A 16,560-nucleotide genomic window follows, 5' to 3' on the forward strand; every position below is an offset into this window, starting at 1 on the left:
TTATTTTATCTGATCCTGACAACACTATATCTATGCTTTACATATGAGAAAACTAAGAAAAAGACAGATTAAATAAATTATTTAGGAATACACAGTTAATAAGAAGGAGTTATGATATTTGAGCTTGGGTCTACTCAAAAAAAATGCAACTTCATTTTTTCTTCTTTGTTATCACTTGTTTTTATAAAACTAGTAATTTTCATGCATTACTTGAAAAAAATTACATATTTCGAAATGTAATTACATTACATTTCACAAAAACTTGTGAAAACAAGTTTTTGTTAGCCATAGAAATTGACAGTTTGGGAGAAAAAATTCAGAAGTATTCACATCATTTTCATTATTATTCCTTATTTGGGGGCTCTCAGTTGTATTTTTTCCTACCTTAAACCATGTTGGAAATGGAAGCATATACCATAACAACACAAAAAGCTTACTGTTATTTGCCGTGTTGGAATTGGGGTAATATCAGAGTATATTTAATGATTCATGTTAAATGAATGAACAATAAAGTAGTCCAAAGTTCACTAATTATCTTCACAAAGCAGTACTACTGTTGGGATTCTGGGTTAGATTGAAAACTGCTTTGTCAGTAAAGTGTCTTTGTATAGGACCTCTTGCTAATAACAGTGTTTCCCTCTCTGTCCCCCTCCCAAACACACACAGTGATACACATATGCAGATACAGAAAGTTGCTCTGGGCGAATGCTCTGATTGTGAATCTCCTATGTGTAGAATGCGCCAAGGGCTGAAGGTGATACAGTGACTGCCAGTGCTTATTAGACTCCAGTGTAGCTGTTGCTTTTTGTCAAAATGGAAGAATTAAGCCCTTTATTAGTTGTTTATAATCCTTGGGCAAAGCATAATTGTAAGTGTGGTATAGAGGTTAAAGAATACAAGATCCAGGCTAAGGCCATACATCTTTAAACTTGTGGAGAACCTTGGGAAGACTGTTAACTTTTCTCCATGACTTCACTGGTTTCTTATGTCCAGGTTATGGCTCCAGTTTCATCTTTTCCCTCATTCCACTATTAAAAATACTATCCCCTATCTAAATCACTCTCTATCACGCTACTTCCCCCCCCCCACTTTATTTACTATCTAAACTTCTTTTCATTTGTTTAAACGAAGCCACTTATTTCCAGAATTGTCATTCTAATTCAGGTTATTGCTAATTTTTTCCTATACCGGTTCAGTTGTTTGTTAATTGGTTTCCTGGTTTCTGTTTTTGTTTTTCTTACATCTGTTTTTTGCAGAGCAAATAGAGATCTTTGAACAATGCAAATCAGATCACGTGAATGTCTGTGCATAAAACATACCTTCAGCTTCTTAATCTAATAATTGAGTATACTGGTTTTCCCCTCCTTGGAGGTATATTAAGTTTGACTATAAAAGTTCATATTGGTAGATGGAAATTTTAGGTTTTTTTTTTTTTTAGAGAGGATTTTTAGGTGGAGAGAAATTGAGCTTGATGGTTTAACTTATTCTTAATTTTTATTTAAAAAATTTCACTAAAAATCTACAGAGTAAAATTAAGTTAGGTTGAAATGAAGAAGTTTGATTGTGGCATACCCTAAACCTAGAAATATAACTCTACACATTTAACATATCTAAATTTGGATAAAAATGATTAAACTGTACCAGAGAAATTATTATCGAAACCTCCCTGGTTTCTTTAGGAACAGGCTCTGTAGATAACTATATTGATTTGACCTAAACTCCACCATCTATGGGGTCGCACAGAGTCGGACACGACTGAAGCGACTTAGCAGCAGCAGCAGTAGCAGCCACCAATGTCAGTAAAAACTGAAGCCATTTCTTTCAAGTAGTTTAATCTACATTCCTCTGCAACCCCATTAGATTAATTCTCTGGTATATTTTTATCCTATTGGGCTTCACTCAACTTAAATTTGTTTGACTGATGACCTGCTTCACTTATAGAAAGTTCTTGGTCATTTTCTCTTCAAATATTTGTTCTGTTCAGTCTCTCCTCGCCTGGGACTCCAATTACATGCACAGTGAAAGTTACTCAGTTGTGTCCAACTCTTTGCGACTCCATGGACTGTAGTCTGCCAGGCTCACCTGTCCATGGAATTCTCCAGGCAAGAATACTGGAGAAGAGAACTGGGTAGCCATTCCCTTCTCCAGGGGATCTTCCCAACCCAAGGATTGAGCCCAGGTCTCCTGCATTGCAGGGGGATTCTTTACCGTCTGAGCTACCAGGAAAACCCAAGAATACTGGAGTGGGTAGCCGTTCCTGTCTCCAGGAGATCTTCGCAACCCAAGGATCGAACCCAGGTCTCCTGCATTACAGGTGGATTCTTTACTAGCTGAGGTACCAGGGAACCCCCCAATTACATGTATGTTAGACCATTTGAAATTGTCCGGTAGAATTCCAGCATTCTATTTTACTTCTCCTTTTTTCTCTTTTAGTTGGAATATTTTCTATTGATTTGTCTTTGAGTTTGCCAGTCTTCTTTGTTGTTAAGTCCATGTAATTAATTCTTCATTTCTGATACATTTTTATTTCCTAATATATTTTTTGGGTTCTTCCTTTTTTTAAAAAAAAAAAAAAGTGTATTACTCTGCTGAAATTTTCCCCTGCTTCATGTGTATCATCTATCTTTTCTGCTAAATTTAGCATTTTCATCCAGATTACTTTAAAAGTTCTCATTTGACAATTTCAACATTTGGGCCTATCTGTGTCTGCTTATTTTGACTGCCTCTTGCATGGGCCACATTTTCTTGTTTGTCTTGTAATCTTTGATTACATGCCAGACAGCTTGTCTAAATTTGGATCCTGAAATTTATTTATTACTTACTTAATATTTACCTTCAAAATACTCTCTATTTTGTCAGGCCACTAAATTGATAGTCTGATTTATAAGTCAGAGGGGTCTGTGCTTTGTTGCAGCTTTTAATTTGATTCGGTTCACTACTGCATTGAAATAGTTTGGGGCAGAATCATAACTTTCTCTTGAGTAGAATTTGAGATCTGAGCATTGTCTTGATTCCAGAGATTGGTTTTGTAGCCTTGCTGCCAGCTGTTTAGGTTGCTGGGAGTCTCTGTTGTCTAGTCCTGCTTTCTGTGTCTCATTGGATCTCTGCTTTGTTTCCGTTATCCCAGCTTCTGGAGGGCAGCTGTCTTAGAGTGTGCAAAAGTCTAGGATGCCTTGGAGGGCTTTTTCTTAGCTCTCTGCCATGTCCAGAGCCATCAGTAGCTGGAAACTTGGAGAGCTCTGATAGGTTTCTCCCTGCTCACCTCCCCAGTCCTTTTTGGCAAGTGGCTGCCTTGTACTTTACGGAGGCCCACACACCTCACCAGGGGATCTCTTTCAGCTTTTCTGTCCTGCTTCCAGCTTTTCAGTGTGCTACCTATGCATTTAGTAAAGCCCCATGGGAAAGAGTTGATGAGTGGGTATAGACTTGTTCCATGTCTGGGGTTCCATGTAATTCTTTATCTAGTATTTTAGACCACTCTGCCTTGCCTCTATCACTCCTCTGAATTCTAAACTGTCATGCTGGCCTCCATGTGATTGTTAGAAGTCTGGCTTATTTCACTTTAATCCTGTCTACAGTGCATTCTTCTCTCCCTGCTGTGTTAGGGTTGGGAGTAGTGATGGGCCTGATTTGAAGGTTTTATCACTTTCTGGAATTTAATTCATTTGGTTTTTTAATGTTGTCTACTCTCTGATGTCTTAAAACTATTTTTTTTAAAGCGTTTTTGGCTTGATTTTCATTGTTAGGGTGAGAGTGACAGTCTCTTGCCACTTTGTATATTCTAGTAAGAGAAAATTTATATTACGTATTTATGACATTCATTTTAAAATAGTAAAGCTTGAAATATCTAAAACTCTACCAAGGTTTAGATGAAAGTGAAAGTGTTAGTCGCTCATCACGTCTGACTCTTTATGACCCCATGAACTGTAGCCCACCAGGCTCCTCTGTCCATGGGATTCTCCAGGCAAGAATACTGGGTTGGGTTTCCACAGGCAGGTTCTTTACCATCTGAGTCTACTTTCTATCATTGGCTCTTCCCAGTCCTCCATTTTCAGGTATTCTCTTAGTAATTCCTTACCTCTGTCACCTCAGTCTGCTAAGGTAACTCTTCCTTTCCAAGTCAGACCCATGCATCTGTTGCTTCTGATTCTCTTATTCATCTGCACCCAGTGTCTGAGCTAGTACTAATATTTATCTTCTATCTCTTGTGCCTTTCAGTCTTTGTGCCCTGAATCCTCTTCAACCTACCACATGTTGAAATTGCTTCCCATTTTCAACAGCCATTCCTGACACCTCCTCCTATCTATCTAGTTCCCTTTACTGTCAAAGAATATGCCCTTTTTACATGTAATTCCTTGCTTTTTCAGTTTTCATACCTGTCTAAATCACTAATGAGAGTCTGAGAGTGGGAAATTAGGAGTGACTGCTAATGGGTAAGAGTTATACTGGGGGGTGATGAGAATGTACTGAAGTCTGATAGTGGTGATGGTCACACAACTCTGAATATATCAAAAATAACTATGGATGAATTTTATAAGTTAATTACATATCAGTAAAGTTGTTAAGATAATCCCAAATGACGTTTTAAATCTAGTTTTTTCAGTCCTCATTCTGTATCAGTCTCTGTAGCTTCTCCATTTTAGGACATCCTGTTCCCTTAGTTTTCTGTTACCAGTCTTTACACCTATCTGTTATTTTCTTTTGACCTTTTGTTTCCTGTTTAAATATTTGTGGCCCTCATGATTTCTCTTTTTCTCTCTTCACCCTGAACATTATCTCCATGCAGTCTCAATTACTTTCATGACTTCAGGCCTTTAGTTTTACATAGATAACAACTAAAGGTCATCTCTAAATTGCTCTGTTGAGCCCAAGGCCAGTATTTTAAGTCAGCAAGCAGACATGAACTGTACATCCCACATGTACTTAAAATAATAATGTGTTTCAGTCTGTCTAAAAAGCATGTGGCTCTGAAGAACAGTTCTGAAAATATGTACACACGATTTTCTTCCCTCAGAGAAAGAAATTCATGGTTGTTATTTGCCACATTTGAGATGATTTCTAAGTACTTTAAATGAAAACAAATGCAACAAGAGTGGATTAAAAATCTGTTGTGTCTCTTAGGTTAAAATGTTTGTTTTGAGTATATTTTTGTGTACTCTTGAGTATGTTGCAGAATACCGAAGACACTCCCCAGTGAAGAACTGCTTCTTGCTTGTCCCAAGACTGTTCTAGGTGCTTAGGGATATGAATGTGAATCCAGAAGTTAAATTCCAGCTTCATGAAATTTGTAGTCTAGTGGGGAAACATAGATAATAAAATAAGTAACATATGCAATATATAGGATGGTACTATGTGCTAAGAAGAAAATAAGTAAACTGCATAGGCAGTTGAGTTAGAGAACATTGGGTTATAACTAGGTTATCAGGGAAGACTTTAATCATATGTTACCTTCTCGATGGAAGACTTGAAGGAGGTGAAGAGGGAGCCATTCAGCTCTCCAGGGGAAAAACAGTCCAGTCAGAGGAAGCAAAAGAGCAAAAGCTCTGAGTGAGAGGCATATGTGTTTGAGGAACAAGGAGACCAGTGTGACAGTAGCAGAGAGGTGAGTTTTAGGAGAGAAGAAATAGGGTGACTAGTTTTAGAGTGCCTAGAGGACTTTTACAAAGATTTTATCTTTTCTCTGAGTGAGACAGAAACAACTGGAAGTTCTCAGCATAGGGGTGAGATGACCTTTTTCAGTATCATTCTGGGTGCTGTGTTGAGAATAGTGTGAAGGGGTAGGATTGAAGGGTGATGCAGACAGATTGGGAGGCTATTTTGGTCTAGGATGGTAGCAAGAATACAATGAAGAAATGCCTAAATTCAGAAATATTTGAAAGTATAGCCTCTAAGATTTTATACACATATCCATAACTATTTCATAGAGCCACCACCAAACATTACTGCCTTCCTGACATGCTATAATTGAATTAAGATTTTGTAGTTTAATTCAAATAAGAAGCAAACTAAATATACTGGACATGCATACAATGGTGAGTGTATACAGTCATCCCTCTCACTGATAGGAATATCTTACTATGTGTTTTTAAATGCAGTTAATATTTTTTAAGTGCATTGATCATGTTATGTGCAGTGCCTATGAAGTGATTCACAGATGGTGAAAATTTGAGAAACTGTATTTTATAGTTTGTTGTTTTCTTTTATCCCTTAACACTTTCCCCATATCCCTTAATGACTTAGAGCAGTATCCTTAATTTAGCCTAATAGATTGGCAAATGAAAAAGGATAATATAGCTGTTACTTGTATTTTTTTTTTCTATGGCATCACTAAAAAGGCGAACTTCTTGTGTTCACATAATTTGCTGTGTGGGGGTAAGGAAAAAAACTCACATGCAATTCATAATGCAGATGTTCTTTATTTTTCACATACCACGTATAATATAGAAAAGAAAGTTCAGTTTTTTAAATATGTGGGAAGTGGATTCTTTTTTATTGTGAAATAACAGAAAAAAGTTCACAAATCATGTATGATTGTTTAACAAATAGTAATTGTAAAACAAACTCTTGTTTAACCAGTTGTGACTTTACAGACTAAAATACTGCTGATATTCTGGAAGTCCCCAGTGTTGTTCTCCCTTATAAATCTCTCCCTCCCTCCATGAGCAGCCACTATTCTAACTTTTGATAATCTTTTCCTTTTCTTTGAGGTTACACTGCTACGTAAGCATTCTTAAACACTAGACAGTGTAGTTTTTCATGTTTTTGAACTTTATATGGATGAAATTTTCGTATTTTTGTCTCTCCCTTTGCCTCTCTGGTGGCTCAGATGGTAAACAATCAGGCCTGCAATACAGGAGACCTGGGTTCAATCCCTGGGTTGGGAAGATCCTCTGGAAAAGGGAATGGCAATGCACTCCAGTATTCTTGCCTGGGATATCCCATGAACAGAGGAGCCTGGTGGGCTCAAAGAGTTAATTAAGAGATGACTGAGCGACTAACACTTTCACTTTGTTTAACATTATTTTTCTAAGTTTTATCTTTTTTTTTTTTTCAAGAGTTTGTTCTGAGGCCAGCTATACTGTCACTCTCGCAGAACTCCTTCCCTCACACTTTTTATAGACTCTTGTGACATTGGCTACACTTGCCTTGGGTTTAATTCTATTGCTCCTTGAAGATAGGGACTGTATTTCTCATGTGCCTCTTCATATTATATCCATTGCATCTTGTACAATGCCTTGCAATGGTGGTGGTGAAGTCGCTAAGTCCTGTCCGACTCTTGCAATCCCATGAACTGTAGCCCACCAGGCTCTTCTCTTAATGGGATTTCCCAACTAGAGTACTGGAGTGAATTGCCATTTCCTTTTCAAGGGAATCTTCCCTACCTAGGGATCGAACCCAGATCTCTCTCCTACATTGCAGGTAACCTCCTGCTTTACAGGCAGATTCTTTACCAACTGATTCTGAGCCACCACAGAAGCCCTTGTCTATTTTTTTATAGTTCTAATTCAATCTTTGGCACTGATGTACAGAATTCCGTTGAATGAATTACAATATAAAGAAAAGTAAATGTTTGGTCTTTGTCCCTAGTTCCTGTCATGCAACTCCTAAAACTCTTGGAATCTCCAGACCATTTTCTTTTGTATACTAATAAGATGACTATTGTCTGGGATCCCTGGATAGTTTCTGAATGAGGGCTAGTTGCCAGGAAGACCAAGGTGTGACTGCTGGGTTGGAACTTCCAGCTCCACCCCCTGACCTCTGGGGAAGGGACTCTCCACAGCTGGAAATTGAACTAATCAACCTGCCAGTGATTTAATGAACCATGCCTATGTAATAAAATCTCTGTAAAAGCTCTATACAGTCAGCAAAAACAAGACCAGGAGCTGACTATGGCTCAGATCATGAACTCCTTATTGCAAAATTCAGACTTAAATTGAAGAAAATAGGGGGAAACACTAGACTATTCAGGTAAGACCTAAATCAAAACCCTTACCATTATACAGTGGGAGTGACAAATAGATTCAAGGGATTAGATCTGATAGACAGAGTGCCTGAAGAACTGTGGACGGAAATTCATGACATTGTACAGGAGGCAGTGATCAAGACTATCCCCAAGAAAAAGAAATGCACAAGGGCAAAATGGTTGACTAAAGAGGCCTTACAAATAGCTGAGAAAAGAAGAGAAGCTAAAGGAAAAGGAGAAAAAGAAAGAAATATCCATCTGAAGGCAGAGTTCCAAAGAATAGCAAGGAGAGATAAGAAAGCCTTCCTAAATGATCAGTGCAAAGAAATAGAGGAAAACCATAGAATGGAAAGATTAGAGATCTCTTCAAGAAAATTAGAGATACCAAGGGAACACTTCATGCAAAGATGGGCACAATAAAGGACAGAAATAGTATGGACCTAACAGAAGCAGAAGATATTAAGAAGAGGTGGCAAGAATGCACAGAACTATACAAAAAAGATCTTTATGACCAGGTAACCATGATGGTGTGATCACTCACCTAGAGCCAGACACCTGGAGTTCAAAGTCAAGTGGGCCTTAGGAAGCATCACTATGAATAAAGCTAGTGGAGGTGATGGAATTCCAGCTGAGCTGTTTCAAATCTTAAAAGGTAATGCTGTGAAAGTGCTGCACTCAACATGCTAGCAACTTTGGAAAATTCAGCAGTGGCCATAGAACTGGAAAAGGTCAGTTTTCATTCCAATCCCAAAGAAAGGCAATGCCAAAGAATGTTCAAACTACCACACAATTGCACTCATTTCACATACTAGCAAAGTAATGCTCAAAATTCTCCAAGCGAGGCTTCAACAGTATGTGAACCATGAACTTCCATATGTTCAAGCTGGATTTAGAAAAGGCAGAGGAACCAGAGATCAAATTGCCAACATCCTTTGGATCATTGAAAAAGCAAGAGAGTTCCAGAAAAACATCTTCCGTTTTATTGACTATGTCAAAGCCTTTGACTGTGTGGATCACAACAAACTGTGGAAAATTGTGAAAGAGATGGGAATACCAGACCACCTTACCTGCCTCCTGAGAAATCTGTATGCAAGTCAAGAAGCAACAGTTAGAACCAGACATGGAACAGCAGACAGGTTCCAAATTGGGAAAGGAGTATGTCAAGGCTGTATATTGTCACCCTGATTATTTAACTAATATGCAGAGTACATCATGAGAAACGCTGGGCTGGAAGAAGCACAAGCTGGAATCAAGATTGCCAGGAGAAATATCAATAACCTCAGAGATGCAGATGACACCACCCTATGGCAGAAAGTGAAGAGGAACTAAAGAGCCCCTTGATGAAAGTGAGAAGAGGAGAGTGAAGAAGCTGGCTTAAAACTCAACATTCAAAAAACTAAGAGCATGGCATCCGGTCCCATCACTTCATGGCAAATAGATGGGGAAGCAGTGGACAGAGTGTCAGAGTGTTTTCTTGGGCTCCAAAATCACTGCAGATGGTGACTGCAGCCATGAAATTAAAAGATGCTTGCTCCTTTGAGGAAAAGCTATGACCAACCTAGATAGCATATTAAAAAGCAGAGACATTACTTTGCCAACAAAGGTCTTGTCTAGTCAAGGCTATGGATTTTTCCAGTAGTCATGTATGGATGTGAGAGTTGAACTATAAAGAAAGCTGAGCGCTGAAGAATTGATGCTTTTGAACAGTGGTGTTGGAGAAGACTCCTGAGAGTCCCTTGGACCCTTGGACTGCAAGGAGATCCAACCAGTCAATCCTAAAAGAAATCAGTCCTGAATATTCATTGGAAGGACTGATGCTGAAGCTGAAACTCCAATACTTTGGCCACCTGATGCAAAGAACCAACTCGTTGGAAAAGACCCTGATGCTGGGAAAGATTGAATGCAGAAGGAGAAGGGGATGACAGAGGATGAGATGTTGGATGGCATCACCGACTCTATGGCCATGAATTTGAGCAAGCTCTGGGAGTTGGTGATGGACTGGGAAGCCTGGTGTGCTGCAGTCCATGGGGTCGCAAAGAGTCGGACATGACTGAGTGACTTGCACTGAACTAAAAAGCTCTTAAAATGATGGGGCTCAGGGAGCTTCCACGTTAGTGAGCACACTGAGGTGCTCAGGGGATGGTACCTCCAGAGAAGCCATGGAACCTTCAAACACTTCCCTCCCCCCAACTTTGTCCTATACATTTCTTCCATTGGCTGTTCCTGAATAGTTTACTCCGTAATAAACTGGTAATGGTAATAAGTAAGCTGTTTTCCTGTGTTCTGTGAACCTTACTAGCAATTTATCAAACCCGAGGTGGGATCCTGGGAACCCCTGATTTGAACCTAGGCTAAACAATAACGTGGGTAACCTCGGAATCCAGTACTTGAAACTGAGTTCTGCAGTGAGAGCAATCATTGTAGAACTACTGTGCCTGTAAACCTGTGGATTCTGACATTAACTCTGGGTAGGCGGTGTCTGAATTGAATTGTAGAACAGCCAGTTGGTATATGGAGAGTTGGAGAACTCTTCAGAGTGGGAAAAAACCCCACATATTTGGTGTTCGGAGTGATGTGAGTAGAAACAGACCATGAACGTATTCTCTTTCATCCATGTTTAGATTGGTGAAAATTAGGGTGGTTTTTTCCTGTTTGGGGCTATTATGGGCCATGTTATTTTAAAGTTCTTAGACATATATTTTGTGCACGTATGTGTGAGTTACTGTAAAATATATACACTGGAATGTAATTGCTGGGCTTTAGAGTAAGGGTATCTTCAACTTTTCTATATGACCCATGTTTTGTTAAACAACTTTACCAATTTACATTCATCCTAGCAAAGTGTCTGATTTCCCGTTGTTTCACATTCTTGTTATCGCTTAAGTAAGTAAGATTTAAACTTTTCCCCCAGGTTTATGTATGTGTCATGATATCTTACTGAAGTTTTAATATGCATTTCCCTGTTTACTCCTAAGATTTAACCTTTTTTTCATATATTTATTGTTTTTTCATATATTTATTGATTATTGGATTTCTTTTTCATTAAGTTTTTGTCTTTGCCTGTTTTCCTTTTAGATCATCTGTTTTTCTTTTTAATTTGTAGGAGTTATTTAATCCAGGATTTGAATCCTTGGATGCTCAGTCACTCAGTCGTTGTCCTGCTGTTTGCCACCCCATGGACTATATAGCCAGCCAGGCTCCTCTGTCCCTGGAATTTTCCAGGCAGGAATACTGGAGTGGGTTGCCATTTCCTATTCCATTGAATCCTTTGGTTGCATGTTAAAAATATTTTCCTTTCTGTGGCTTGTTTTTATCATTTTCTTTGTTTTTTTTTGAAATACAGTTGATTTATAATGTTGTGTTAGTTTCAGGTGTACAGATCTCCTTGGTGTCTTGATGGATGAAAGTCCTGGATTTTACTCTAGTCAAATTTATTACTTTTTTCCATGTGGTTTGTTCTTTCTATATCTTACTTAAGAAATTTTTCCTTTCTCTGATTTTAAAAGCTTTATAGTTTTTCCTTTCAAAGTTTGGTATTTGGCTTCCCTTGAGTTGATTTTTTGCTTAAAGAGTTCAGGAGGAGTCCATTTCATTTTTCCTGCAATTTGTTCTAGCACCATTTATTCTGAAATGCCTCTTTTTTTTTTTTATTTTAAATCAGGCATCTGTGTATGTGTGTCTGTTTCTGGGCTCTTAACATGATATTTAGATTTATCTCTTCCTGCATAAATACCGTACTATCTTTAGTAAAATGAGCTTTGTAGTAAGTCTTTAATGGATAGCTAGCGCAAGTCCTTTCCCTTTGTTCTTTTTCAAGAAAGTCTTGGCTGTTTTGACCCTTTTGGTTTGTATAAATTTCAGAACATCTTGTCAAATTTTATATTAACAGAATGTATTTTGATTGGGACTGCACTGAACCTGTAAATCTGGTTCAGGAGAAGTGGCATCTTTATAAAATTGTCTTCAAATCTGTAAACATGAGAAAATATCCATTACATTGAAATAGTTGATATTTGTCAGTAAACTTTTATAATTTTCCCTACAACTTGTGAATTACATATATTATTAGTGAGTTTCATGTGTGTGAACTTATTAGTATAAATATTGCTTTTTTGAAAATTGCCTTTTCTAACCATTCCTTATGGGTATATGGAAATATAATTAATTTCAATATCATTTCCAGCAACCTTGTTAAGCTCCGACATGTAATTCTATTAGTTACCTGCATATTCTTTGGATTTGTTGGTTTATCAGAAAACAGTGTTTTGTTTCTTCCTCTTTGATCCTGTCGTGTTTCTTTTTCTTGCCTTTCTGTGCTGTCTCAGTTCAGTTCAATTCAGTTGTTCGTTAAGTTTTCACCTTTCTACTTTTCTAGCATCATTTAAAACAATAATTTTTCCTTTATCTGCTGTTATATGTACCTAACAAGTTTTCATATGATGAGTTTTTTCCCCTCTGTGTGTTTGTTATCAGTTTGATATAAAATCAGGTTTAGTATAAGATTGCTATTACCTCAACATGAATAAGGGTAGGTGTCTTTACTTTTTTGTGACCAGCCTATTCAAACTTTTTGTCCATTTTCCTATAAGGTTGTTTTTCTTTATGGGCTTTATGTTATGAAAATAGTTCTTTCTGTGTGATATAAGTAGCACATTTTTTCCCCCAGTTTGTTCTTTCATTGACAGTCTTAATGGTTACGTTATTTTTATGTAACTTTTCAGCACCTAGAACAGTGCCTGGTGTTGAACATACACCTGCTGCTACTGCTGCTGCTGCTAAGTCGCTTCAGTCGTGTCCGACTCTGTGTGACCCCATAGACGGCAGCCCACCAGGCTCCCCTATCCCTGGGATTCTCCAGGCAAGAACACTGGAGTGGGTTGCCATTTCCTTCTCCAATGCATGAAAGTGAAAAGTGAAAGTGAAGTCGCTCAGTCATGTCCGACCCTCAGCGACCGCATGGACTGCAGCCTACCAGGCTCCTCCATCCATGGGATTTTCCAGGCAAGAGTACTGGAGTGGGGTGCCATTGCGTTCTCCTAACCTACACCTAGTGAATATTTATTGAAAAGATGAATAAATTCAGTGGTGCTTGAATGACAAATAAAAGTTATTTTTTTAAAATACGTATTTGAATATTCTCTCATGACTTCTAGGTTTTTTAATCATATTACTAACAGCACCCTTTCTTATGTTGATGTTATGTAGGAATTCGGTGTTTCTTCAGTTTTATGATTCTACGTTTTAAGTTTTTTTTTTTTAAGATTCATTTTTTTATTTATTTATATTTTTTTGGCTGTTGTGGGTCTTTGTTGCGGCATGCGGCTTTCTCTAGTTGTGGCAAGCGGAGGCTACTCTTCTTGCTGTGTGTGAGCTTCTCATCGCAGTGGCTTCTCGTTGCCGAGCCTAGGCTCTAGGCACTCGTGCTTCTACTGCTGAAGCGTGTGGGCTCAGTAGTTGTGGCACACAGGCTTACTTGTTCCATGATATGTGGGATCTTCCCGAACCAGGGATCAAATCAGTGTCCCTTGTGTTGCAAGGTTGATTCTTAACCCCTGGACTACCAGGGAAGCCTCCTATGATTCAGTTTTTTTTTTTAAACAGTTAAATATTTAATCTTTTTGTAATTTATCCTGTGTGATTAGTTGTGAACATGTTTCTCTATGAAATGTTAAGTTTTCTAATTGTAAAAGGCTAATTGGAAATTACATACTTTAAAAATAGAAAAGCTGCAAAGGATGATAAGATAGTCCTTAGTAAAACATCCCATTTATATTTTTCATATTGACTATCTATTGAAATAATAATATTCTGGATATAATGGATTAAAGTTTATTAAAATTAATTTCATCTTTCTTTTAATTAATGTAGCAATAAAAATTTTAAATTCCATATGTGACTTGCATTCTATTTCTGTTGAACTTTGGTACTCCAACCAAACATATCCCTGAACACTGTGTTTTGTTTTTTGGTTTTTTTTTTTTTGTCTTTGACAGATTTGTATAGTGCCTAGTACCAAAGTACTTGATTTTTTTTTTTTATTATGAGATTTTTTTCCCCCTCCATGAATGAATTAGATGGGAGAGTATTCTTTTTTTTTCATACTATATATGTTATTGAAGTTCAGTTCACTTGCAGTGTTTCAGCAAGGTGATTTGGTTATACATATGTATTATTTTTGAAATTATTTTTCATTATAGATTATTATAAGATAGTGACTATAGTTCCCTGTGCTATGCAGTAAATCATTGTTGCTTGTTACATATCTATTTTTTTTTAATTAGAAATCTAGCATTCTATTTATACTAAGTGAAGTGGAGTCAAACTGTCAAATTTTTTAGTTAGGCAAAAATTTGCAAGTTTTCTGAGGTATATGTTATACATACTATTTATATGTATGTATATAAAAGCTTTACTACACTTGATAAAGGCTTGAGAAAGAATATAAAAAACAGAGATGGAAAAATTGGAAAACATAAACTAAATGAAATGGGAGCACTGAACATGAAAAAGAAAAAGTGAAACAAACTAGATAAAAGTAAAAGATCATCATATAGCCCAGTTCTTTTTAAACATGGCTGTTCATTAGAAAGATATCTGGAGCTTTGGAGGAAAAAAAAGCAGTATCTGGGCATTTGTATTTTTCAAAAAATTCCAAGGTAATCCTGATACATCTGGATTTTAAAAAGTGATTACAGTTTTTTTCTATTAAATGGTAGTTTTGGTGATATAGAATTCTGTTATTTTTCTGTTGACCAATCATTATACAATGGTATTAAGTGAGTAATAGTTGCATACTCACAATAGTAAAAGATATTTATCAGTTTTCACAATCAATAGCCAGACAAAAAATAAAAAGGTGATTACAATTGCAAGCCATAATGGGGGCTTGATTAACCTAACAATATAGAATGCTGCTGCTGCTGCCGCTAAGTCGCTTCAGTCATGCCCGACTCTGTGCAGCCCAATGGACGGCAGCCCACCAGGCTCCCCCGTCCCTGGGATTCTCCAGGCAAGAACACTGGAGTGGGTTGCCATTTCCTTCTCCAGTGCATGAAAGCTCAGTCGTGTCTGACTCTTTGTGACCCCATGGACTGCACCTACCAGGCTCATCCGTCCATGGAATTTTCCAGGCAAGAGTACTGGAGTGGGTTGCCACTGCCTTCTCTGAACAATAAAGAATAATTACATGCAATTTGGGGCAGGGATCAAGCAGAGTGATGTGGTAAGTGGAGGTGCATACATGCACATATTTTCATCCACCCAGCCAGTCTGTGTCCTTTGGTTGGTGCATTTAATCCATTTACATTTAAGATAATTATCGATATATATGCTCTTGTTACCATTTTTTTCAACTGTTTGGGGTTTATTTTCTGTAGGTCTTTTCCTTGTCTTGTGTTTCCTACCTTGAGAAGTTCCTTTAGCATTGTAAAGCTGGTTTGGTAGTGCTGAATTCTCTTAACTTTTGCTTCTCTGGAAGGCTTTTAATCAAATCTGAATGAGAGTCTTAACTGGGTAGAGTATTCTTGGTTGTAGGTTCTTCCTTTTCATTACTTTAAGTACATCATGCCATTCCCTTCTGGTGTGCAGTTTCTGTTGAGAAATCAGCTGAACCTTATGGGAGTTCCCTTTTATGTTATTTGTCATTTTTCCCTTGTTGCCTTTAATGTTTTATCTTTGTCTTTAATTTTTGTCAGTTTGATTACTGTGCGTCTTGATGTGTTTCCTCCTTGGGTTTACCCTGCCTGGTACTTTCTGTGCTTCCTGGACTTGGTTGACTTTCCTTTCTCATGTTAGGAAAATTTTCAGCTATTATCTCTTCAAATATTTTCTCAGGTCCTTTTTCTCTCTTCTCCTTCTGGGGCCCTTGTAATGCAAATGTTGGTGTGTTTAATGTTGTCCCAGAGGTATCTTAGGCTGTCTTCATTTTTTTAAACTCTTTTTTTTCCTATATTCTGTTCTGTGGCAGTGATTTCCACCATTCTGTCCTCCAGGTCATTTACATGTTCTTCCCCACAGTTATTCTGCTATTGATTCCTTCTTACGTATTATTCTGGAGAGGGCAATGGCACCCCACTCCAGTACTCTTGCCTGGAGAATCCCATGGATGGAGGAGCCTGGAAGGCTGCAGTCCATGGGGTCGCTGAGGGTCGGACACGACTGAGCGACTTCACTTTCAGTTTTCACTTTCATGCATTGGAGAAGGAAATGGCAACCCACTCCAGTGTTCTTGCCTGGAGAATCCCAGGGACAGGGGAGCCTGGTGGACTGCCATTTATGGGGTCGCACAGAGTCAGACACGACTGAAGTGACTTAGCAGCATGTATTATTCATCTCTGTTTGTTCTTTAGTTCTTGTAAGTCTTAGGTAAACATTTCTTGTGTCTTCGCCATTGTTTTCCCTAGACCCTGGGTCATCTTCACTGTCATTATTCTGAATTCTTTTTCTGAAAGTTTGCCTGTCTCCACTTCATTTAGTTGTTTTTCTGGGGTTTTATCTTGTCCTTTCATCTGGGAAATAACTTTTTGCTTTTTCATCCTGATTAACTTTTTGTAATGTTGTTTTTGTTCTAGCTGTAAGATTGTGGTTCTTGCTTCTCC

At 37.8% G+C, this 16,560-nt stretch overlaps 1 protein-coding gene across 6 annotated transcripts in view; it reads left to right on the forward strand.

Annotated features, from left to right (window-relative positions):
- The window catches only part of PIK3C2A (phosphatidylinositol-4-phosphate 3-kinase catalytic subunit type 2 alpha), a 107,412-nt gene that overhangs the window by 12,419 nt on the left and 78,433 nt on the right, over positions 1 to 16,560 (forward strand). Inside the window, exon 2 of one of the 6 annotated variants that reach the window (XM_086339783.1) lies at positions 2,196 to 2,335. The exons of 4 other annotated variants lie outside the window; for them this stretch is intronic. The gene's annotated coding sequence lies outside the window, so the exon portion shown is untranslated. The remainder of the gene's footprint in view (positions 1 to 2,195; positions 2,336 to 16,560) is intronic. One more of the 6 variants, XM_086339782.1, reaches the window with a different exon arrangement.

This window comes from Bos grunniens, chromosome 15, assembly GCF_055505025.1.
Source record: "Bos grunniens cultivar Pamir isolate PY7600 chromosome 15, Bosgru_T2T1.0, whole genome shotgun sequence".
Lineage (NCBI taxonomy): Eukaryota > Metazoa > Chordata > Mammalia > Artiodactyla > Bovidae > Bos > Bos grunniens.